General features: G+C 39.7%; 1 long non-coding RNA gene across 1 annotated transcript; it reads right to left on the reverse strand.

Annotated features, from left to right (window-relative positions):
- Positions 1-14,789: 14,789 nt before the first annotated feature.
- LOC128809457 (uncharacterized) lies at positions 14,790-17,239 on the reverse strand. The gene is made up of 3 exons (XR_008437727.1): positions 17,147-17,239; positions 16,230-16,341; positions 14,790-15,056 (listed from the first exon to the last, which is right to left on the reverse strand). It is a non-coding gene; the product is annotated as an uncharacterized LOC128809457 (long non-coding RNA).
- Between the last annotated feature and the right edge of the window lie 9,468 nt (positions 17,240-26,707).

A 26,707-nucleotide genomic window follows, 5' to 3' on the forward strand; every position in this document is an offset into this window, starting at 1 on the left:
AGTAAAATCCCCCTTTCTCGAAATCTGAGCACAGCCAATAATCATATATAAACACCCCAGCTTTTCAAGATAGCCTTTTTCACGTCCATGGTTCTCAATTTAGCACTTAACTGTGTCTGTTGAAATAAGCTACCAGTCTGCATGTGTGATAAGTGACATTATTTTGAGTGAATTATGACACAACAGAAGTGTCTGCAATAAATCACCCATCTACACTACCCTGCCCACTCAACAGAACACAGCCATAAAGTCTCATTTCTTGAGTGATGATTTCTTCACTATTTTTTATTTCAAACAGTGTTGGAAAAAAAGCCTCCTATTTTCATTCCCTGTTAAAGCCAGCTTTGATTGAAGCCCAAATCTTCAAAACAAAGTCCAAGCCATTAACTTTATGTATGTTTCTGAAAAGAATCAGTGATCAGGGAGCAGCAGTGTCCTCAACTCATTTAAAAAACCAAATAAACAGTATATATTTTGAAGACAATTTCTACATTTGGAAAACACCTTCTCTGTCACTCTTGAGACAAGTGTTATGGGAGATGGCTCCAAGTTGCTTTTATCACTCCAAAAGTATTTTTCCTTCAAAGAATTTCCTATCCAACTGCCATTTGTGTTATACATATATAACTCAATAGACAGAAGAAGGTACTTTTGCGTTTCCATCTGTGCCAGGTCCTTTGTCTGCAAACAATGAGCTTGGCTGTTTGAATAAAAATATTTTCCTGATATTTACGTATCTAATTGAAATTATAGGTTGAACCTAATGCACATTCAATTCATTATAATATATGAGTAATTTTCTTATTACTCCTTGGAGTAGAAATATTGATGTACAAAACTGCATTCCATTTTCTTCTAAATACCATACATAACTGGACAGAAACTCTCATCGTGCCCTACTTTCTTTGCAACTTTGCCCCTATTCCCTGCTTCTCTATAGGAAAAGTAAATTCTATCAGATTTCTATTATTTGGTAGTTTCTAACTCTGTAAATACTCTTTCCTTGCATTAAGCTGTTTAGAAAATTTACAGTTCTTCTTGAGATCCCAAACGTTCACATTCTAATGTGCAATATCTTACCCAGTATGCTCCAATCCCCCTGAAGTCTCACAAGTGAATCATGCAGTCTTGGATTACTAGCTGTACAATTTGCTAAGTAATTTAGGCATGCAGAGATTGCATACAAAAGGAAGTGATAGAAATGAAAGTTTTTGTACTTTTATTGTGCACTGTTCAATGTGACAAGGAACCTGGTATTCCTTCGGAATGCTAAGTACTTAATTTTGAATGCAAGCCTTGTAAACCTTTTTCTCAGTAAAAATTCAGTTTTTCCTAAAGAAATAACTAATACCTTGAAAGAAAATCCTTCCACATTATGGCCATTCTAGATAACACCTCTTGGATATCTGCACTCCTGCTAATTGTTTGGAAATTAATTTCATTTCCCACTATCAGCCTTTTTTAGATGCATCTTTGTTATACCTAAAGGTTTCTCCAGACCCAGGCATTCAGCCCAAAAATTCATGTTTGTATACCCTAAAGCTAAATCATTTTAAGGCAAAAATGTTCTACTAAACTAAAAAACACCTGGCTTAATGCATACAATGTAGTGCACATGCAAAGCTGTGCCTACTACTCTGACCACAACTTTATGGAGGCTGACTACAACGCTTCTTTCCTGATTATCAACACACTCTAAACCTAGCTTCCCTGTAGTACTTTGGATTATTGTTCCAAATTATTTTAATATGATGGCCTATAAAGCTCATCCTCTTAACCCAAATGTATCCAGTGAATTAAAAACAGCCCCCTCGGTAGCAATCAAATGTCTCCTGTGCCTACTCATCACAGGAAGCAAAGTCATCCTTGATGAATTCTATCAAGCTAAGCTACAGCAACCAGCAGCTTCTTTCCTATCATCCAGCTGTACTTCTATGTTAAAACCCCTGTCAGTTATACAAAAAGTCTGCCCCTCTCCAGGGTGTAGGTGTATCAAAATTCAAATTGAAAGAAAGCACATCCAGTTCTTTAATATTTGTCTCTCCAGTTCTAAGGCTAAAGGCAAGGTCCCTCTGTGTTTTCTCATTCCCCTTTCTTTCAGATTTCAATAAAATGTTTTTTACATCTCTTGCTTCAGAGAGGCAATCACTGAACAGCAGAACCTAAACACTTCTATTAAGCCCCCCAGCTCTCTACCTAACAGGACCTTGTGGTAGGACCTTACTTAGATTGTTAAAGATTAGTGTTCAGCACTTATTCTGTACTTCAGTGATTTACCTCTAGCATTAATATAGTATCTTTGCTACACTTGCATGAAGTTCAGGACTCGCACATCACAAAACCAGATTTCAGGCAGGTTTCTGGCCAAGTAAGTGGTTCTTCTTCAAAGGAAATGAAGTGTTATTGGCTGAAGCGTTATTTTTTTCTCTTTTCCTCTCTCACTTCCTCCTCTTCTCCTTTCACATGGTGCTAAAGTATGTTTATTGGTGACTGATGCCAGGGAAACAGAAAAAGCTCGTGTGACTCCTGTGTGGTCTTTGTTCTATTTGCCTGCCCACTGATTTCATGTTTTCCTTTGCTTTAATGACATTACAACAATCAATCACACAATTATGCCCCAAGGATTTACAGGACTAAATAGGCTTCTGATTAAGGGTTTTGTGCTGATTTACTTGTAAAAACTTTTCCCCCCGTTGTTACCCTAAGACGCACAAGCCATAAGGCCTACACCTTGAATGTCCTGTCTGCTTCATGCCCCAGATGATTGTTGGGCAGCCTATTCTTAGATCTCCTCTAGGCTGCCAAACTCTTGCAATATAGTTATCAGCAATGGGTTTTGCCTGACCTTGAGCCTGCTGCAGAGTGACATGAGAAGCTTCAGCTTTCTCATATAAGTCAGCCCTCCTGGGGGGAAAAGAGTATAAGAAAAGCCAAATGGTCTAATTAGTCTCAGACTCACAGTCTGGAAAGGACAGACATCAGCCCTCTGCACTGCAGGAAGCAAGATGGTTCTTTTTCCTTCTCCTCAGGGGCCCATACTTTTTCCCAAAGGAGCAGAGGTAAAAACATAAAGAGACAGAAAAAGAAATAAAGGCCAAAGAAAGACAGCTCAATTTCTTCTTTTCTAGTTTTTATTTTCTCCTCAGAAGTTGAGATGTGGTCCCCTTGGCCCATCTCTGAGTAGTGCAGCAATTCAGCAGGCAGGTAACAGGATACCATGGCTGGAAGGACCACAAGTGCTGGTCTGCTGGTCACTAGTGCCTAGCTTCTGGAGAGGGCTGGCTGTAATCCCACCACTTCAGAGAATGAGGACAAGATTGAGCAAACAAAGAAAATTCAATTCTTTTCCCCCTGCAACCACCTTGGAAAACCTGTTCTTTATATTCTCTGTTCCTTTTAGCAGCAAAAAAACCCCACAATGTCTATAAATGCTATGCAGGCACTGTCACTCTGAAAAATCTTGGGTTCTGGTATATATGATTAGTAGCATTTTCATTCTGCAAGTAACTCCAAATGCCTCTGTGGAGGCTTCTTGTGAAATTAGGAGCAAGTCTCACTGATTAAGAAAATCAGAATACATCACAAGGTTGAAGTGATTATAAAACTTCCTTTCATAGTCTATAATTAAAGTGTGGTTTTAGATTAGAAAGCTGAGTATCCTGGAAGATTAATGGAAACTCAGTTCTGCCTTTCTCATTCGTATACATGAATGGTATATTTCCCTTTCTAGTTTTTGTCTCTTTAGTGCAAGGATTTGACTTCACTTATTTACTGCAGTCTGAAACCAGGAATAAATGCCTGACACAGCAGAAAACCTTATGGTGTATGTCATAAAAATGAATAAAGAGATGGTAAATATAGCCAAAGGACTTCTGAAAATGGTCAAACATATATCAAACACACTGGAATGTCAGAGGGTTATGAAAGATTGGTAGGTGCTACTTGAAAAGGTCAACCTTTAGTAACAAAAAGTTTTCAAAAAACCAACTCATCTTGACACACAGACTCATACATTTCAGGAAAGAAGAATTAAAGAAGACAACTGAAAATTTTTAAGAATGCCTGGCATGTGGCAAGACTACATCTTGTAGCTGGTCATCTTTCCTCTGACTAAAATTGAACAGAGAACAGTTTGTAATACATTAGCATCATCTGCTGGATAGTGCAAGGAATACAGTTTGGAAACTGCAATACTAAGTATGATACATACTATTATTGCATTTGGCAAGCCATGCAGAATAGAAAGAACAGTTCAGACTCCTTCTGTTTTAGAGCATTTCACATTTTCTTTTATTTCTGGAATGTTTTCCTCTGGTAAAACTTGAATATTTTTGCCTAAAAGGTCCTAGCTTCATGTAGCAGAAAGTGCTGTGTGACAACTGTAGGAACAGGATATTGGTATACAATATTGGCATTAATTGCAAATGTAACATTTAAAAAAAGGGGCTTAATTATTTTAGCCATAGAAAAATTTGAACATCTTGACAATGAAACCCAAAAAAGAACTTACAGTCCACAGGCAGCAGTCCAAGACACCTTAAAGAGGAAATATGAATTAGGGTGGTGCCAGAAAAACATACAGCACTGTGGGAAATCAAAGTCTTGAATGTCTTGGCTGTAAGAGATACCAGAATTAATTTGACAGAATGGGATACACCTTATATGCATGGAAAAGGCTGTTCAAAAATTACACCAGCAGTACTCTATAGTGATTGTTCTAAATATCTCCAAAATGGAACAGATGTTGAGAACCATGAACGGCTATAATGACACAGATGAGTTGCTGTTTAATTTACTCCTGGCTCCATTATTTTGCAAGGGTGGTGCTGCGCTCTCAGCAGAAGGCCTGGTGCCTGCAGCAGGGCAGCGGTGCTGCGAGCTGGACAAGGGCTACCACCCTGGGTGCCACCTGCCCCTCTGGAGCACAGCAGACACTGTGCAGGCTGAGCCTGCATAGGCTGAGTCTGCTGCACCATGAGGATGTGCTGATACTACAGAGGAGCCCCAGGAGTGCTGATTCTTTGCATTAACCACCTAAAAATCAGGAAAATGCCAAAGCATGCAGCATTTTCTGAGAGCTGCTTAGGAGTGTGAAACTTTTCTTTTGACTTCTTCTCATGCCCATATTGTGAGGACTCATGGATACTCAGAGAAAGAAATACCTCATTTCATGAACACAGGGTTGTTGCCACGGTACAGATGAGGATATTTTTAGTTTACTATTCTCTGTGACAGAAGACAATCAGAATTACTATATTTTATACTGAAATTGCATCTAGTATATCCTACATGGTGTAAAAACCCACTATGAAGCAAGTATTTCTTTTAAATACTCTGCTTTCTAAACAGAGGAAAAAAGGAAACCCATAAATACTGGAAAAGCAAATGACATCTTACGAAGTCATAAAGTTGCATTATATAACACTGCACCACAGCCCCAGCTACTGATGATCTGTGTCTTGAAAAAAAGCACCATGGTCTTTTAAATGCTCATGAATATACATAAACAAACCCACTGCCTTTTTCTGCATCTTGCAGCAGGAAGTTTGAATATATAAATATATTGTGCTGTAATAAATGAATTTTGGGATGATTTTAACTTTTATTTTGAGTAATGTTTTCTTATCTTTGATGTGTTTATTTGTATTTATGTATGCTATTATTAGCAGCAAAAACGATAATATGTAGGAGCTGAGAATGGTGGGTATCCAGGTTCTGGCCATTTAAGTCCAACACAGATCCTTGTAAGCCTCCCAGTCTTGACTGGTCAAAAGAATTGCTCTTTTTCAGTACTTTTGCTGCTCCTTCCATTTATATCTTCCTTGCAAAATTCATAGAAGCTTCACAGAGATGTTTATATTCAGCAGTGTAGCAGGCACACCATCCCAGTCTTGAAACACTTCGAGGCTGCGATGTTCCACCCTTGAGGGTAAGGGAACACCCAAAATTTTTGTTGCCCATGGTCAAAAGGAACAACAGAAGTTAGAGGGTCTAAGCTAACCCTAATGCTAATCCTCACCCTAATGTTAGTCCCTGACTACTACATAAGCACATGGCAGTGGGAGGAAAAGGAAAGGAAAGGAAAGGAAAGGAAAGGAAAGGAAAGGAAAGGAAAGGAAAGGAAAGGAAAGGAAAGGAAAGGAAAGGAAAGGAAAGGAAAGGAAAGGAAAGGAAAGGAAAGGAAAGGAAAGGAAAGGAAAGGAAAGGAAAGGAAAGGAAAGGAAAGGAAAGGAAAGGAAAGGAAAGGAAAGGAAATGGAAAGGAAAGGAAAGGAAAGGAAAGGAAAGGAAAGGAAAGGAAAGGAAAGGAAAGGAAAGGAAAGGAAAGGAAAGGAAAGGAAAGGAAAGGAAAGGAAAGGAAAGGAAAGGAAAGGAAAGGAAGAAAGGAAAGGAAAGGAAAGGAAAGGAAAGGAAAGGAAAGGAAAGGAAAGGAAAGGAAAGGAAAGGAAAGGAAAGGAAAGGAAAGGAAAGGAAAGGAAAGGAAAGGAAAGGAAAGGAAAGGAAAGGAAAGGAAAGGAAAGGAAAGGAAAGGAAAGGAAAGGAAAGGAAAGGAATAGAATATCACCAGTCCTGGTTCCAGTATCAGTCCAGCTGATGGGGTGTCCAGCACGCTGGGGTGTGCACCCAGGCTTGATGAGTTACCACTTTATGGATAGGTTTTTTCACCTTGAAGACAGGTTTCTAGCTTTCTCTTCAAATGAGTTATCATGCACAGTCTGTTCTTTCAGACCTTTTAGGAAATGGGTCAGAGGGCTTCAGAAATCTTTGGTGGTCTTGATCCCCCCTACAGTCCATTCCAGCTTGTCAGCCTCATTCCTCTACTTGTGCTGAACTGTGCTGTGCTTATCTCCAGTAACAAGGACAAGGACTTTTGTCACAGAAATTGCTACCCTACTTCTGCATGGCCACCTTCTCCAACCATAGCATGTTATTACCAACAATCCCCGGTTACTGCCAATAATCCTTGTCTGTTATTGCCAGTAATCCTTGGCTGGCTTCACAATCATTCAGCTACCAGCGTTTGAGAATCTTCTGGGATTCTGCAGAGTCCTTTTGACAATGCAGCTTGACAATCCAAAAGTGAATTCTACTAAGAATTGGTCAGAGGTGAAGAGCAAGGAAGGTCAAGTAGTAGTAGCATGAGCACATTCTGGTGATTGTCTGGGATTCTGTGTAGATTTCTATTTGCCTAAGTGTACTTGGATTCTGACATGTAGGGTGTGTCCTGATCTCAGCTGGGGTAGAGATAATTTTCTTCCTCGTAGCTGGTGCAGTGCTGTGTTTTGGATTTCATGTGAGAACAATGCTGATACTTTAGTTGTTGTTGAATAGTGCTTACCCTAAGGCAAAGATTTTTCAGTTTTCTAGGCTCTGTTGGTAAGGAGCTGCACAAGAAGCTGGGAGAGAGCACCTGACCTGCACTAAGGAAAATTCCACACCATGGAACGTCACAGGCAGTATATAAACGGAGGGGAGTTGTCTGGAAGAGCAGATTGATGCTGAAGGATGGGCTGGGCATCAGTCAGCGGGTAATGTGAAATTGGATTGTGAGGGCATGGGAGATTTTTGAGACCCTGAGATGAAAACATGCGACAATGAAAAGAGGTATTATTCTAGAAAAGAATAGCTTTGGATAATAGCTGAAAAAAAGGAAAGGAGAAAAATTATTCATGTGATTCAGACTGTGAACTAGAAGGAAGAATCATTAGAGAAGTAAATTAAGGTGAACAAGGGATGGCAGGATTTCAAGAAGCAGGGAACAGAAGTCTTAAAGGTTCAATATAAGATGGATGGGGTAGGAGTTGAGACCCCAAGATTTCCTTAGGACAGTTGATCATTTGAGGCTAGAACACAAGAGCTTCACTTAAGCATCAACTGACACCTTTCTAACTTTTCTGAGGGCATGACCTAACCATTCAGTCCTTCCTTTTCTTCTGAGAGGAAATCAGCCGGAGAGAACAAAAAGAAAAATAACTAAAAATATACAGTGAATCATGGAAAATTATATCTACTAAATTTCACAGTGTACTGCTATTGCCATAGTAACCCTGGTTGGTAGATTACTGCAAGCTGTTTCTTTGCTAAATTTTCCTGGAAGCTTTGCCAATTCTCAGTTTGGTTTCAACATGAAGTTTAATAAAAAGTAACTCTGAGACCTCACATTGTCTCCGCCTATCTCTCTTTTGCCATCTTCCCCTTTTATTCCTCTTTAAAAGAGACAAGTCCTTTAGGGAAGAGTTTTCAAAGGCATCTTTTACCAAAGTTGTAAATGGACTTATAGTAGGATTTGTGCAGTATGTTATGTTTCTGGTTCTTGATTTCCAATTCAGTGAAATGTAATTCTTTGTTGGAAAATGAAGTATTACTTATTGCTGCTTTCTTTGGTTGTTTTTCTCATTCCACCTAACAGAAAAGTCCAGCTGATCAGTGATACAGCACCATATATTACAAAACAAGAAAGTAAAAAACAGCATGGGAGGGAAAACATGAAAAGGGACTTTACCTCTTTTTCCTACCTTCTGACACTTCAGCTAACACTGACACTAACAGCTTCCAACTGTGAGAACAATCCCCAACCTGAGAGAAGGGTAGGAACTATAAAGAAAGAAGGCAACCCAACCAATGTTTTTTTTTTTTTTTTTTTTTTTGTGAGAGTTTCTTTCTCAGATATTGCAGAAATGCATTTCTCGTGTGCTTTGACAAACAGAGCTTTGCATTCTGCCTCCAGGTAAGTATAGCTAGTCCTCTTTTTCTCTCTTGTCTAATTTCAGAAAACTAGGATAGGTAATGTACAATGCCACAACAGAAAATGAGCTGACTAAAATCGTTGGGAAAACACTGTGAGTTAAGTTCATCGTTGCTTTTGATGAGTACTTGGTAATACACAATGAAACACACACAATGTCATTCTTGCAGTGCAATGCTGTTGGCCTTTTCCATACAGAAGTAGAAACATGTCCAAAAGAATGGTATCCTTCTGGCAGATGTATAGGAAATTATCATGTAGCGTCCTATAATTGCCATTCTTTGGCCAATAAGTCATGAAACCATGATGGGCAGAACAGATCACATTTTAGATTTTGGAAGCACACAGATGATCACTTTCTCCATCTGATATAGCTCAATAGAATGTAAAAAAAATCCTTTTTTTAAGAGGATAAATAGTATAATTGTGGACATCTAGAAGGATGAATTATGTACTCCTGGAAGAATAAAACCAGTCTGGGGAAAAGTCTTGTGACAATTGAAATACCAGCTTGTTAGAGACAAGGGGAAAAATCCTTTGGTGTATAAACAGGAAGTTCCTGTTTGGCTTGATTCTTGAGCATTTCAAGCCAAAGGCTGAGTAGTCAAAGAAACAACTTTATGAGTCACCAGATGCAGAAAGAAACTTTCATGTTTGCCATCAGCAAACACATAAATGTGAGAAAGATGCACAAGGGATATGCAACCTCTTTTGCTCTGAGAAAAAAAGAATACTAAGTTAAAAATAAAGCTTAAGGCAATACTTCTGGTACAAAAAGCTTTTAGAGCCAAAGCCCTTAACCTCTTAAAATATGACTCAGTCATCTACATAAACTTTTCTTGGGCAATACAAATTTAATTCTTGCTGCTACATCAGTCCTTAGAAGACCCAGTGGTTAAGTTATAAACTACTGTGTTTCATCTACAAAACAGGTCAGTAATTTCCTTTTGTTGCTGCTCCATCCTTCTGGATAGTAAAGAGGAACTCAGTAAGTTCTCTGAAAATGATATATTTTCTTTTTAATAAAACACACAGACCTATACCAGAAATTAATATGAGGAAAGACTGGCAGAATCAAAGAGTGTAAAATAAAACAGGAAGGGAGAGCAGCTGTGCAAAATAAATGTGTAGTGTCCCTTGAAATAGTCTCTATACAGTGCTTCTTTTGGTGAGAGAATTGTTATCACCATGCAGGTGTACAATTGTAGACTGAGAGAAACAATAGAGAGTAGGAGTGTGACTGGAGACTGACAGAGTTCTGGGACATTAATAAAATACTGAAAAGATTTTTAAAAAGGAAGAAGTCAAAAGTTGTAACCAGAAAGCATATTCATGTGAGCTCTTTTGAAGGGAGAGCATGGTACACAGACCCAAGTAGGTCAGCTCTGATTCACTAAATTAATAGTCAGTACTGGGTAGGGAAAAATATTTCACATCTTTTATTTTTACAAATCTCTGGCTTAACATACACAAGTCAGTTTGGGATGAGCTATCTCAAATTTATCAAAGAAAGTTCAGTTACCCTTGAGCAGCTGATATACAATGGTTTGTTGTTCCAGTGCCCACACACTGGTTCTCTCCTAGGAATAAAGCCTAAGAAACATCTTAACATAAAGATCTAAAATGAACGCTCTTTACTTCATATAAGGATATTGGAGAAACCTGTCGGATGCTAATATTTCAAATCCTATTAGAAGTGAAAGACCAAGATTCTCTCACACTTTGATAGTCTCTGCCTTCTTCCTACACTGTGCAGACACATAAAATTGTTGCAATCCCTCACACATATTGATAAATATTTCTCATCAAACTATGTGACCAGATGACACACAGTGTGCTGTAAAAGAAAAGGAAGATTTTCAAGAGAATTATCAGGGCAATAAATTGACACTCCTCCTTTGTCTTTTAGAATTGTGGTGATCCTGAAGGGGAAATCCTATTTATGCAAAAGATAGCATAATAACATTTTTCAAATCACATATTGTGAGTGTTATGAAGGACAGAAATGAGGGCTTACCTTATTGGCATTATCCCCAACAAATCTAAGAGTGTGGTGACTTTCCCTACAAGTTACTGGAAAGGGACAAAATAGAGGACCAGTAGTGTTTCTCCATTTGACAAAACAAGGCCAAATTTCAAAGTGCAGTAATTAAAATAAAAGCCTCCAGCTTAGTGACTGCTTTGGGGTTTTTAATCTGGTTTTCTTATGCAACAAAGACCATGTGGTCGTGAGGAGAGACACATTTAAGAGGTGTTAGCTGGCCAGGGAGAGAGCCTGGAGGTCCTGAGTAGAGAGTCAGTGCAAACATAATTGCAAACTAGTAACCCAGCAAACCATGCTGCCCTTTGCTCGGCCAAGCAAGTAAAACTGGGGGAGCAATTGATCTGGAGCTACTGGCACAGTGGAAGAAAGGAGGAAAATCTAGGGATACAGTTCTGGAGGTCACTAGGGCTCATTATTTCTGCTACTGATTGAACAACCAATTTGCTAGAAAGGGATTTTCTTGGCTCTTCTCTCACATTTTAGAGTTCTTTGTTGCAGAGGAGAGAGTGGAATTGCAAAGCATGTTCTGTACTTAATTGATGGCCCTTACTGACATCCAAAACCATGTAGAAATCCCAAAGCAGCCAGATTACCTCTTGAACTGCAGGACAAATACCATGAACTACCTCTGACTTGCAACTTGTGTTTTTTTCTTTTCAGTCCTCCAGTTCCTTGGGTTGCAAATATATGAGACTTGACCTGTTTCAAAATGCTTCCATCATTAGAGGACAACATTACTTTCATGCAGACAGACTTGCACAGACTTACACACTCTATTGCAGCATCAAAAAATATTTACTATTTTAATAGTGATGAACAAACACTGTTCATGTTTGAATTTCATCCACCAAAACAAAGCAGCAGCTGACTTCTGAGTTATGTTACAATTTTTATCATGCTGATGGATTTTAAATTGGTTTTCCTAGTTGTTACCACTTCCCAATTAAATAAAGTTAGTCAGTAGGTCTTAAGACAAGTTTCAACAATGTTTCTTGAATTGCTATTAGTTTTAAGCAGTTACAGAAATTACAGGATTTATAGCTTGATTAAATGCTTGAAATGCAGACATTTTAAAAACAGTATGGAAAAGGGAGACTATATTTACTAAAATTTCATCTAAGAAACTTTAACCTGGAAAGGTTCTTGCAAGTTCAGATGTTAGAAATTATTCAGAATTCAATTTCTCACTTAGTAACTCATTTAATTAGCAAAAGTCTGCTGTTCACCTACTATCTAAAATTTATTGTGAAACGCCATTTCATAGTGAAGAGAATTCAAAATATAGAGGAAACTGGGACATAAGAAATTCTAATCTTCTTGTCTTTCTTAGTCTTGAGAGAACTGTAGTTTGTTCTTACAATTTCCTGACAAGGCCACGAGCAAAGACTTGATGGACCTTAAGTCCTTTTGTGTCTTATGCACATAGGAATCTCATTTTGTTAGAGCCAGGGAAAAAAATGGAGCCTTCAACAGAGTCTAGCCTCGACCCAGGAAGAACCACATCTGCAGCTATAGCCACTTTTTCACTGAATTGGTTCTTTAGGGATGTAGTCAGTCAAAATATATTAAAATTTTACCCACAGACTTACGGCAAGCTTTTAGAGGAAGCACTTGCAGCAGAACATCTGATGCCAATAGGTATCACTGAATATTTCCATCATATTTAGTGCAATATAATTTAACAAAAGGCTAGGTGAGAATTTTCTGATCTCTGAGTTGAAGAAATCAAGCTGTAAGTTGAAGGAAGAATCATAGAACAGTTTGGATTGGAAGGCACCTCAAGCCTTATTTCTTTCTTTGAACTTTGAAAGGGAGATGCTGATCCCCCTCGTTCCCTGTCTAGAAGGGGCAGAGGGGATTTGACACAGCAGTTTCAGAGGATTTGTGCACCTTGTGCATGACCCAGAGGGTGACCAGAGCTGCTTGGTCCCCAGGGCAAAAGGCTCTGAGGTACAGGTAGCCCAAGGGCAGCAGGGCAGAGCCAGGCAGAGCAGCCAGGGAGAGGGGCAGGCCCAACTGGGAGCCCAGGGCACCGGGAGAACTCTCTGACAGGCCAGTCCCAAAGCTGGGCTGGAAACCCGCCTGGCACCAGTGCCCGCAGGCACAGCCGTGACAAACTGGGAATGGGCGCAGGCACGACAGAGCCCGGGCCGGGGCGGAGTTAAAATGCAGAGCCCGGGCCCGGCAGGGCTGCAGGGCCCAGGTGAAGGCGGTCAGAGCCATTAGGGCTATTGGTGCTACTCCCAACAGTGCCCCAGCCCTGACAGAGACACCTGGATCACACCGTGTACATCCCTGGACACAAGTGTCCTGCCATCTGCGCCTTGCATACCAGCAAGAGGGATTCTGGTGTCTTTCTGCCCGTTTGGGTGGTTGTCAGCCTACCAGCCTTGGAAATCATCCTCTGACTTTCACAATAACCATCAATTAAAGCTGGTTGAAGATGGGCAGGAGTCACATAAGACAGTTATAGAAAGGATGCCCACAAGGATATGAAAATCTCCTGAGAGGTAGCATATTTAGGCTGGATCCCATTAACCAGATTACAAAAAGTTGTTGAAATTAATCCTGTTGCCTAAGGCAAACACCCTTTTTTTTAAATAGTGTGTGTCTAAATAGTACACAGATGTTGCCTTCTTTACTAAAAATAAAGTTCACTGGGGCAATAGTTTCTGAACTGAACAGTGTTAAGTGATCTTACAGGTGCTTCCCTTAGTAGCTGATGCATTTCTAAGACTGATAGCATGCAACTGAAGCTTGCTTTGAGCAATATTTCTGAAATTAAACTTCATCAGCTTGCTGAACAAAAGAAGCAGACTCCACCTGTGTGCTCTTGTCTTCAGTGCCAAAAAGAAGAGACGTGGCTGTAAGCAGCCTCACTACACCAAAGGCTCTCTATGTTCTATCTTCAGGACAGCTTTGTCCAGGCTTCACCGCTAATCATAGTGGGGTGCAGATCAGGTGCAATCAGTCTGCAGAGCTTTGATCCATGAACATAATCCAAGGTGACTGCTGTTCCCCCCAGGACTTGTGCAGCCTTACAGGCTGTGGGCACTTTTTTAGTCTTTGTCAGCCTTTACACGCATCTCGCATCAGAGTACCACAGTGACTCTGATGTGCCGAATGAAGGTTATGCTGGAAAACGTTTTTCTGAATACAAAGAGGTGAGGAAAACATGTCATGCAGGATATTTAAGCTTTGAAAGTGTTAGAAATTTGGGACTATATTTATTACATGTCAGCAAATACACTTTGCAAGGTTTTCACATTTCTATGCTGCATTCCCTACACCATGCAGTAGATGGCAGGAGCCAATAAAAATTTCAATGCAGTTTTTGTAGAAGTAACTAAGTTGATCAGACTTATCTTTGTTAGATTCTCATGTTTAATTTAAAAGAATTTTAGAGCAGCCTTTTTACATATATGGACATTATTAATACACATAATAGTTCTCCTGTTGTAAGATTTATTTCTTTATAATATAACTTGTATTATTAAACAATTAGTCTTTCAAAATTATGTTGATATTTCAGGGTTTTTTTTTTTATGAGCTCTGAGATTTACTAGACAACTTCCATAAGTTTCCTAACTTAAATTACACTTTAGGTTCTGTTTTTGTGACATGTGAAATATTTACTTCCATGTTATTTGCATTTGAATACATCAGTCATACTACAAAAAACAGAAGAGGAGCATGCTCTAGGCATTAAAAAACAAAAAAAACCCCAATGAAATAAAACCCGTATCAGAATTAATCAAAACAAGCATAGGTTCAAATATTCATTTGCAAGGATGACTCCTCCTTCCTAAATTACTCCTCCCAAGTTTAATAAAAAAGAAAATATTTTGCTTTGACTGTCAATCAAGATTTCCTATGAAATTGTTAATTTTTTTTTAAGTGCTGAGCTAAATTGTAACTATGAGGGACATAACATTCTGTTGTCAGAATCAGTTGCTCACTATATCTTATAATCAAAAGGGACCTAGCAGAGAAACATAAGTAAGCATTATGAGAATTTATTCTTTGAATTCAGTATGGTCCAGCCCATCTCTGCTTCCTGAGTGGAGACAAGTATCTGTTGATAGCATGTGCTCTTTGTCCACACAGCTGAACATCTCAGCTTGTGCTTGCAGAAGTCGGGGGCTTTAAGATTGAATTTCCATGGGAGAAGAAGAAAGAGGCATGGCTGCAGCCGTGCCTCCTCTCCTGTAGGAGTGTGTCTCAGCACTTACAATCCCTGTGTGTAACTGCTGCCTGTCCTGTGTTGCTGAAGGAAATGAAGCATATAGCTTTAAGATATCAGAGAACAGACAGTTAATTGTGCAAATGTGGAATCAAGCAAGTATTGTTACTTTAACTGAATCTGGAAGTCCTGTAGTCCACTATTTACCGCTATCACTGTCTGGATTATCAATTATCTCAGGTATGACTCATAAACATCTAGCTAAAAGGAAGAGCTACAACTACAACTTTTTTTTCTGTGATAAAAAAAAAAAAAACATTCCCATGAAAATGGATCACTTGGGGATATAGACTGTTAATGTAAATTTGTCAATGCAAGTTTAACTGATAAATCTGGTTTAAAGTGGATGAAGCACTCGAAACAATTTTGACCTCTATTAAACATACTTGCAACCCTTGTCGATAAGGAAACCCTCTCTATCAGCCCTCCTGTATAGGCACACAGTTTGTGGTAGTTGGGAGTGGGGCTGTGACCGAGCCTCATCCCCAATGGTTACAGCTGTGAGAAGCAGGTGAGCAGCATTGACAGCAATGAGCCATGGAGTGCCCAGGTGCACTGACCAATCACCAGGGGAAACAGAGGGCACACAGGTGCACTGCATTAACAGTGAGGGGTATGAAAGGTTGGGCTAAAGAACAAGCAGGGTCTTCTGAAGCCTTCTGATGTGGTGTGGTGCTGCTCTGTTTCAATGAATGCTTAAAGCCTTCTGAAATTGTGTGGTGATACTCTGTGTATCATGGTTGTCTCAATTGTAGCATGTGCTGTGATGCTCCTGAGCTTCAGTTGTCCGAGCCCTGGGCACAGTCTTTCCCTGCTGTGAGGACTTTGGCTGCCTGTGCCATGGTCAGCACTGATTCCTGCACCTGTAACCAGGAGTGAGGCTGCTGTGTAAGGAACTCTGTAAGACTGGGCTGCCAGGAGCCTCCCTGGAGGCATCCTCTTAGGCTCAAGCCCTTCCATAGTCCTGCCTGAGCTATGTTGCTGTTTTGTAGTCTGGTCATGTTCCTTCCTGAGCCAGATCCTCTGATCTCAGTGTCTAGGTTGCCTTTGATCTGTTACATCCCTGAAGACTTGTCTGGCAAGCACTGGATTGTCCTCTGACCCTGTGTAGTGTCACCAGACCTGCTCAGGTAGGGTGGGACTTCACCCTTGTTGGTGAGGGCATTGCCCTGCTGTCACCCTTGGCTCCCAGCTCACCTTGCCTTGCAGAGCAGCTCTCTTCTGCTCTCTCACACCAGGTCACTGGAGCCATTTCTTAAGTAAGGATCTTTTCTAGTGAGCCAGTGAAATGAAAATATGATCCCAGACCCTTGAAGAAAGTGTAGTTAATTATATTTAATAGCTGGAATATTTTCAACAGTGCACCAAAGCAAACTGGAGTTAGTAAAACTAACAGTGTTCTCAACAGCAATCTGAGTCTGCTAAATCCCTATGATAAACTGAAAAACTCTGGACTGCATTGTTTTCCATCCAGAATCTCAGTACTGTTTTGGTTGTTTTGTTTTTCAGCTGCTGAAGGCAGAAGTAGAATTCATCAGCACTCTCGCTGGCATACAAAGGTACTTGTTCTCATTCCTATCCTATAAAGAAGCAACCTGTTTCATCAAGGCACAAGGCAACAGAATATAAATATTTGAACCCATGATTCCTCCTCTTCTGACCATACTGGGTTTGGAAAGAGGCCTTTTATTTAAATCCCTTGTGATAAATTTATTACTTGTGCAGTATATTATTTGCAGAATTAGCTTTAGCAAGAGAATTTAGGCAAATTTGGAAGAGGAGAGAGTGATTTGGGGAAGAGTTCATAACATGATACAGTGGAGTAGAACTGAAGGCAGACCTCAAAAGGCTATGGGACATGTAATCGGTGACAGTCATGTTTACTGTTCTATTAAACTTCAATTCAACTTCTACTGTTCTATTAAACTTCAATTAATTTTTGAATGACTTGTCAGCTTGGGAAGCTACTGGCCACTGCCTGGTACACTGGGTTGTAGGCACTGGTTAGAAGGGACTTCTCTCAGCTCCTCTGTTCTAATGAAGCCGTATGTGTCTCTGGCTGTAGTACTTTCAAACTCTAAGAGCTTATCCCTCAAAGTCAAGCAAATATATACCTGTTCCCTTATGGTCTGTTCAAGTATGGGATCCATCTCCTTAAAAACCTCACTGTTGCTCACATTGGATCTACTGCAAGAGTAACCATGTTACTGAGGCCATTATGATGGGAGCACCTGCGGAACTGAGGTGCTGTGAAGTCTCAGAACTCCAGGCTGTTCACCTGCAGACAACTAAAGCCCAAGCACATATCAAACTTGTTAGATAAGTCTTCAGACTGTGAATCTGATGCCATTTTGGCTTGGGGGCCACTGGCTTGGTTCTTGTTTTTAAGATAGTCTGGATTGAGAGCTGTTTGATGTGTTCCCCAGGAGTTGGTACTGGGACTGGCACTGTTTAACACCTTTGTTGGTGACATGGACAGTGGGACTGAGCACACCCTCAGCATGGCTCTGACAGCACCAGGCTGTGTGCTGTGATGGACACTCTGGAGGGAAGGGATGACATCCAGAGGGACCTTTGCAGACTTGAGAGATGGGTCTGTGTGAACCTTATGAAGTTCAACAGGCAAAGTGCAAGGTCCTGCACATGGGCTGCAGCAATCCCAATTACAAACACAGGTTTGTCCACAGGGAAAAGAATGGATTGAGAACAGTCCTGAGGAGAAGGACCAGGGGGGTTCGTGGATGAGAAGCTCCACATGAGTCAGCAATGAGCACTCGCAGTCCAGAAAGCTAACCATGTCCTGGGCTGCACCAAAAGCAGTGTGGCCAGCAGGATAAGGGAGAGAATTCTTCCCCTCCTCTCTGCTCTCATGAGATGTCACCTGAGTACTATGCCCAGCTCTGTGGTCCCCAGCACAACAAGGATATGGACCTGCTGGGCAGGGGTTCAAAGGGGGGTCCCAAAAATGAACAGAGGGCTGAAGTATCTCTTTTGTGAAGACCAGCTGAGAGAGTTGGGATTGCTCATCCTGGAGAAGACTTCAGGAAAGACATACAGAAGCCTTCCAGTATCTAAAGTGGGCCTACAAGGATAGGGAGGCACTGCTTATTGGGGAGTCTAGGGACAAGAGTACAAGAGATAATGGTATTAAACTGAAAGGGAGTAAGTTTAGATTAGATATTAGAAAGAAACTCTTTACTGTGAGGATGGTGAGACACTGAAAAATGTGGGAACTAAAGGATCTTTAAGGTCCCTTCCAACCCAAACCATTCTATGATTCCATGAGCATGTCTGGAAGTGAAATGGACATCTCATCCTGACCACTGGTGTGTAACTGCTGTTGGTAAGCCCTTCAGCATGGGCTGGGATGAATGTGATCCAAAGGGTTATTTCCTCTCACAGGCAGGAGCCAGCCCACTTTGGCCTGACCAGATGCTAACTATTTGCAGGTTTAGTGCCAATTGTCTGAGGCCTTCTAATAATTACTGACTGGGTACTGTTATCTCAGTTTTACTATTTTATGCAACTATATTGAGCAAACAGATATTTCAAAACCTTTTGTTTCGTGAACTGAACCAAGAACTCTTTTGGTGTGATTGGGTGTAAGGCAAATAGGCCTTTTTATGCTACAGATCCTCCCCAAAACCCATGCATACATATTTAATTTCCTTCCTTTGACACTCCATGAAATACTCTCTACTCTACACTTTCTTCTTCTGCTGCTTTCTCAAAACTACATTTTGCTTGGATATAAGATATATTTTTAAAAACCTTTTAAAAGCTCTTAGCTTCCCAAAGCCCTAGTGGAAGTGATGCAAACTGTTTTTAATGAGTCCTGAAGGCAGCCTAGAGGCTACACTGACTGAAATATCACATTTTTAACAGTACTTATTTAGTACAGCTGTCATCTCTCCATTGTAAACATTCCTCACCTATACTCAGGCACTCTCTCCCCCCATCTTAATCTACCTTCATAATTCCATCACTTTCAGTTGCAAAACAATAGTTACTAAGTTTGCCTGATAATTTTCTATTGAAAAATAGAAAAAAATTCTAATTTTTATTATTTTTTTATTATTTTTATTATTATTTTTCTATTTTCTAGAAAATATGGTTTTTGTTTTCTGTCAGACTGACAGCATTTCTAGCCTTACATCATGAGACATACTGGCAAATCCTAAAAAACTTAGGAAGATATTATCTGGGGGGGTTATGAGTCATTAAGTATGGCTCAGGTCCTGTAAGCATTGAGAAAAAAAAAGAAGGGCCATGCGCAATGTGTTGGTATCACCGATTATACACAGAACTTTGTAGAAGCAAAACTAAAACACACTACATTATTTTCAGACAAAAATATTTGGTTTAAAATAATTTCTTAAATCTCTTTCTACAAAACTGAAAGTCTAGAGGAAAATTTTACCTTATGCTTCCATCAGGTGACTGCTATTCACACAGAAAGAGAATGAATAGAAGACTATCTCCACTTCAGACATTTTTGATTTCTAAACTATCATTAAAATGTCACAATCCCACTGCATTCCTCTTCACTTCAGGATTTTCTCTCTTATCACAGCAGTCAGTTGGTTTGGGCTCTTTGCTTCTCTTGCCATTGTGCACAATTTAATACCACTGTCAGAGGAGGATAATGATGGCACACCACAGAAAGTTTTTGTGTTTTCAGCTCTGTATGCTGGAGTGTAACTGAACCTGTTGATGATTTAAATTCCTCTAACTTTTTGAGGTTTCAAAATGTTGCCTGCTCTTCCTCCAATAATTACATGCTATGGCAAATAATTCACTTTCTCTGAGTGGGCCAGAAAAACCATATTGACAGACAAATGCAAGAGAGAAAGGACTGATAAATTTCTGTTACATGTTCACACCTCAGTACTCAGAAAAGTCACTGCCCAAATTCTAAATAGAAATTCATCATCAAAGTTGGTATTAATAAGTCATACACCATCCCCTGACAGAGGCCAGAAGTTTAACAGATCTTGGAGAACAAACTTCTTTCATGCTTCTACAGGTGGTCTCTCCAGATCAGTGCAACAGCTGAGTATGACTGATGTGGGGACTTCCCATCCCAAGGGTCGAAGAGAATAACCTGGGGGGGACCTGGGCAGGCATATTCAGTGGAACTACATGCACCAATCTGAGATTCGAGTAGGAGCATCCAGAATAATTTTAGGGAACTGGGAAATACTTGCTTAAAATTTCCTTATGCTGTTATCTTGCCTTGGAACTCAGAAGACATTGGACACCTTCTCAACACCACAGGTGGCAGGGATCATTCAGAAGACTTCAGTACTTATCTCCAGATTTGTAGGTGCTGTTTTCACATGGTGAGACAGAAATCTCCTGGATGCTTCTTTGCTGTTTGGAGGAAGTGGGAAGTCCATGCTTCATCGTGCTATAGACCTCCTGCTTACAAGCACAGAAGGGCTGATGGCAGATGTAGCGGTTGGAAGCTGTCTGGGGTACAGTGACTGTGAAATAATAGAATTTTCAATATTTGGTGAAACAAGGAGGGGCATCAATAAAACTTCTCCACTGGACTTCTGGAGAACTCACCACCAGTTCTGTTATGATAATGATGTGGATGTTTACTTTCATTTATGTTTTATTTCCAATTCCAAGCTCTAATTGATCTCTCACAAAACCTTTAGATACCTAGTTAGATGCAAACCACCTCTCTTTGCTTTCTGATACAAAACTCTGCATTGTCAATTGGATTATTCTTGGAATTCTGGTTAATGGAAGGACCTGTATGTTCCTTTATAGCAGTCACTGTCCGCAGCTTAGGCTATGACTCTTCCATGATGAATGCCTGTTGTATTAAGGTGAAGCGGCCTCTAGCAAGTTGACATTTGTTTCCTGTTTACTGAAATCCTGATGACTCAAAAAGCCCTTTTTTTCTTTCCATCCTCATCAAACACTCTTCTCACATCAAATGAGTTTATTTACTTCCACCTAGGACTAAAGCCCCAGCTTTACAAGGATCTGGTTCAAAAAACACTTTTACAAGCATTATTTATCCAAGGGGTTTGATAGAAATGCACTACAATGGACACCATCCCCTTTCATTTTCTTCTACCATGTAGAAACTTAAAAAATGGTACAGATCAACCTCTTCTTTTACATTTTTTTCTTCTTCCTGTTCTCACAGAAATATGGGGCCATTTAAATTTTTCTGCATATATTTGTGGACAAATTTACTTTTTTAATTAAGCTATTATATTTTAAGAGGATGTCATCACTATAAAAGATGATAATAAAATGTTAAAGTTACCACCTACTACTGAAAGAATGAAAATTATTTATTGCTCATTATAAGCAGTGTTTGGCTTGTCATTCATTTTGGGGCATACATACTAAAAACAGACCAGTAAGTTTCACTTCTGCTAAAGATTTTTTGCATTAGAACAAGACCACTTTGAATAGGCTGCAAACACAACAAGAAAATTATATTCAGATTAGATTCTCCATGGAATTACAGAGTAAGAGTTAGTTCCCAAAGACTGTTCCATATATTTTGGATTTTACAGAACCAAAGACTTGGCATTCTACCAGAAAATTTAGGTTTAAATTATCATCCAAATAGTGCAGCCAGCTGCCTGTAGCTATTTTTTTTTTATTTTACACAAGGAAAGAAAACAAAGGTAAAGATATTATAAAATTCTCTTTGATTTCTTGTATGTGTCTAAATAATGAGATTGAGTGTCTACATAAGAAGTTCCTGTTCTTTAGATGCTACTGAGTACAAATTTGTACCTCATTCAGAATAATCTCTGCCTTAATCTACGTTGGTATTAATTATACTTTTAGTCTGGCTTGCAGATGTTAAACCTTTGGTGGTAACTTGGCTGTATAGTAGGGGTTTATCCAGACAAGTAAACCGAGTGGCAATAACACCTGTGTGTTTTGGGCTGTTACGAATGGCTCATTAAATGTTGTAATACATTTCTGATCTTAAGAAAAGGGTTGGACAAAGACTGTTGTTACAGATATAGATTTGATCTAAGGCTGACTATACTAGGGGCTTCCTGGAGCAGCATCTCTTAGGTCTGCTGGCTGATCTTTGCTTGCTGTGAAGGAAAAATAATGGAGCGCTGCTGATAAGAGAGATCTTTTCCTCTGATTTGTTAATTTTGTACATCTGCTCACTTTCTACCCTGCCTGTCCTGCAGCTGGCCTTGATATCTTTGTTACTGAGTTGCTTCCCACCACAAGGAGAGCACCACAGAAACTTTTTTGAATCATCACTTCCATTCAAAGATAGTCACTCCAGTGCCCATGGAATCCAGGGAACCAAAGTAGCTTAATAAACATCTATGTAGTTGGTCAGCAACTAAACACCCTGGTGCTCCAAAACTTCTGCTTGTGAAAATAAAAATCTCCTCACAATAGAAATATTAAAACAGGTTTGTCTGTATAGGGCTTTCTGTGGTCTTAGCAAAAGTAACAATCTCAGATGGCATTTAAACCAGTGATGGAAGTGCTGAACAACTCTTCCTTCGCATTTTTTTTCCCCTGCTAAGAATATGTGTTTGCCCTCCCATAGGCTACTGGAAGGGTGAGATCACTTACCTGACCCATCTTATGAACTGTATTTTCAAAAGCACATTTAATAAATTAATTCTTCATTTCCTTGTATAGAATGGAGTCATCACATACTGTATTAGGAGCTTTGTTGATACTGAGAATCAAATGTAAGATTTACTTAACACAGGCAAACAGCAAGTGCAAAGGATCTGCTCCTGATGTGTTAATTTTCAGTACAGGCAGAAATACAGACCTGAGTGTCCTCAAAAACAGATGCATATTCCCTGAGATCTCCTTTGCTGTGGCAGAAAATACTTCAAATTTAAAAATTAATTAGTTAGAACTGGTTCCAGTAAGGAAGATTGAAGTGTACCTATCAAGCCTGCAAGAGTTCCAGATTTGCTCACATTGTAGAAACTTTTCTGTTTGCTACCAGCTAAAGTTGTACATCTGATCCTGAAGCTACAGGGACAAGAATTTTCTGTAGAATATAAATAAGGGAGGAAATATGGATTTCTTGTGCAGGTTGATAAACAGATCAATACTACATGAAAGAGATATCGATGGGTATGACACTTATGTAGTGAAGCATGCTTCTTTTATAATTTCAAAATTAACAGAATTTTACACATGAACTTGCATAGGTTTTTTTTTAGCATAAGCCCGGAATTGTACAAGGATGGTTGGAAGAAAGCAGAAATTTAGAGCACAATGTCAGCACTTTAGGAAAGAATTTATTAGATGGGCATTTTACTAATAGAAGAGTGAGTGATTATCCCAGTAGCACAGAGAAAGAAGTAGCTGCTGACATATAAACTAGCCATCTAGGAAAAGAAAAATGTAACCAAATGAGAAGCAGTATTTCGTTCCACTTGGAAGGAACATTTAGATAAGATACAGGGCAATTCAATATGATACACATAATTGCTTTTGAAGAGAATAAACAAAGAACTGATCTATAGTAATGAATACCTGCACAAATCCAAGCAAATTTTGGGGGGGAGTGGGAGGAGGAGGTTTATTTTGAGTACGACAAAGAAAAGTATCTATGATTAACCAAATTATATTCAAAAGTCATGAAGCTGTCAAAGCTACTGGATGCTGACTTATGAGATAAAATCAAAGTTTGCAATGCAGGAAATCTGGGAAGTTCTGACAACTGACAATGAGTACCAACTCTCAGGCAGACTTTTAGACATGCAGTAAAATCTGCCAGTTCCAGCATAGGCTTTCCTTGTTGAGGTAACCTAATAACAATGAGAAAGCTGAGAGAAATGCCACTGAAGGAAAACTAGACATGACAATATAAAATTCAGATCTACTACTGTGTAGATCTGCAAGATGAAGGGGTATTTTACTTTGCAAGAGACCTCCAAATACTAAATGTAAACATAAAAATTAAACAAAGAAGACATGAAAAATCTTCTCTGGCAGATAAACCAAAACTTTAGTAAAACACAGAATTAGAATGAGTTTTTCCAAGAGATACAGAATAAGTAGAGTAAGTCTAATTTCTCATGATTCTGTATGATTTATACCCCTAAGTGCTATCTCCCAGCAACAGGTCTAGATGTCCCCAAGGTCTGTGTCTGTTCAGAGACTGGCTGACTTTGAGCCATTTGCTGACAAACAGCAAATGTACAGTGGTTCAGTTCTCCTGCCCCTCCCTTGGGTTTCACCTGCCTAGCCCAAAACACATAGAAAGGTAATTATCCTTAATACCTCCACCATATTTTAAAATTTAGATGGTACCAAACCTGAGTCTCACCTTTTGTAATAATTGGTGGGAGATGGGTTAAAAGGCAAAGAAACAGCTTAGGGAATGAGTTGAAAAAATCTTGGATCATCATAAATGTTGTAACGTCAGCTATTGTTCCTGTTGTTAATTGAGAATGTCAAGGATTATTAGGTACCCAGGGAATAAGAATTGATTCCTCAGATTCCTGACTGTAGGAAAAGCCCAACAACCCACTTTGCAAATTCCTGAGATTCTTGGAACAGAGTGTAGGAAAGCAGTGAAAATGCTTACTATATAACTGCGTAACGATATGAAAAGCTGTAAGTGCCAATGGCTTGTGTTTGTCTTTTTGCATGCTTGCCAAAGATCATTTTTCATTTCAAGGACATTACTGAAAAATGTTGACTATGAATCTTAAGTCCCTACAGGTATTGCTCAGAGGAGCAGGCAGAGTAGGAAAGAAGTTTAACAGAATCAGTTAATGTCTTGGCTGTTACTTCTACAGAAATTTAAGGAATTTTGTAGTGGGATGCATGCATCATCTTATCACCCTTTCATAACATTGCCAGACTGACCAAGAACTTGTTTCAATAAATAGATTTTGTGTTGCTTAACTTTCAGTTATTTTGTGGGCTGTTTCAACTTATATGAATTTTCAGGATGTCAAATATCATGTTAATAAATTACAGTTCTTCTGCCCACAGATCAGTAAGTATCGTGAATCTCTTACAGCTGATTCAGTTTCTTGTTTTGTTTAACTGAAGAAGTATTTTCTATTGCCCCTGAGTTCCCCTATTGGGAAAGAAAAAAAAAAAATCAGGATTTACCAGGTGTGTCACCAGTGAACATAAAGAAGTTCACAACTGGTTAACATTGTACAGAGAGACATTGGTATTAAAATTTTCAGCCAGTAATAGTTTGCATTAATGAAGGACCCTGATACCTGAGTTGATAAAGGACTGGTCCAAGGCAGATTTTGTAGTGGTTATGTATGTACCTTTGGGTGTCTTGCCATATATCACAGAGCTAAGCTTTGTATTTCAGGAGCTATGTTTTGATGTTGCAATTGCACAGGTGTTAGTAAATCATTGCCTGTCTTCTCCAGAGAGACATACAGATGACAGGCACCATGGGATGAGGAAAAGCCTACTCTATGTTACATGTAGTGAATGCAAACTGCTTTGAAAACTGCTTGAGTGATACAAGTACTTTTCATTCCCATGTTTTTACAAAGAATGGTTAATCTATAAATGAAATATCATGAGATGTTAAAATCTAGAATCATAGAATCACTGGGCTTGGAAAAGATCTCCAAGTACATCACGTCCAATCTTTGAATGAACACCACCATGCCCACTAATCCATATCTCAAAGTAACACGTTCACTCATTTTTTGAACACTTCTAGGGATGATGATTCCACTGCTTCCCTGGGGAGCCTGTTCCAATGCTTAACTGTTCTTTCAGTGAAGAATCTTTTCCCTAATATCCAACCTGAACCTCCCTTGGCACAATTTGAGGCCATTTCCCTCTTGTCCTATTGCTGGTTGCCTGAGACTAGACACCAATCCCAACCTGGCTAAAACTTCCTTTCAGGTTGGAGAGAGTAGTGAGGTTCCTCTTGAGCCTTCTTTCCTCCAGACTAAAGAACCTGAGCTCCCTCAGCCAGTCCTCAGAAGGCTTATGTTCCAGACCCTTCACCACATTCATTGCCCTTCTCTGGACCTGCTCCAGCACCTCAGTGTCTTCATTTTTGTGAGGCCTCCAAAACTGAAGATAGTATTCAACGTGTGGCCTCGCCAGTGCCAAGTACAGGGGGACAATCAGTGCCGTGACCCTGGTCACTATTCCTCATAGTGTTCTTGGCCACTTGTCCACTGCTGGATCATGTTCAGCCACTGCTGACCAGCACCCCTAGGTCCTTTTCTGCTGGGCAGCTTTCCAGCCACTCTTCCCCCAGCCTGTAGCACTGCACAGGGTGGTTGTGACCCAAGTGTAGGACATTCATTTTGTTGAACCTCCTGAATTGGCCTCGGCCCATGATCCAGCTTCTTCAGATCACTCCTCAGAGTGTTGCAGTCCTCCAGCAGATCAACAGTCCCCACCAATTTGTAGTTGGCAAGCAACAATAAAATCACCAATTAGAGCAGGGTGCCTATGTACCCTATAAAACAAAGTTTAAAAGTCATTTGGAGCTTCCTGAGTTTGCAACGGATACCCATCTGATGTGACACAGCTAGGCCTGGCTGCGAGAGAGAATCCCCTTGCAAATGAAGGCCATTGTGTTGCCCAGAGCCTGAAAATGGGATTCCCCACACTAGGGAAAAAAACCTCCAAAAATAAATGTCAAATACTGAAAAGAGTTGCTATTGTGTATATTTTCACTGGAACAGTGC

Source organism: Vidua macroura, chromosome 6 (genome assembly GCF_024509145.1).
Source record: "Vidua macroura isolate BioBank_ID:100142 chromosome 6, ASM2450914v1, whole genome shotgun sequence".
Classification (NCBI taxonomy): Eukaryota; Metazoa; Chordata; class Aves; order Passeriformes; family Viduidae; genus Vidua; species Vidua macroura.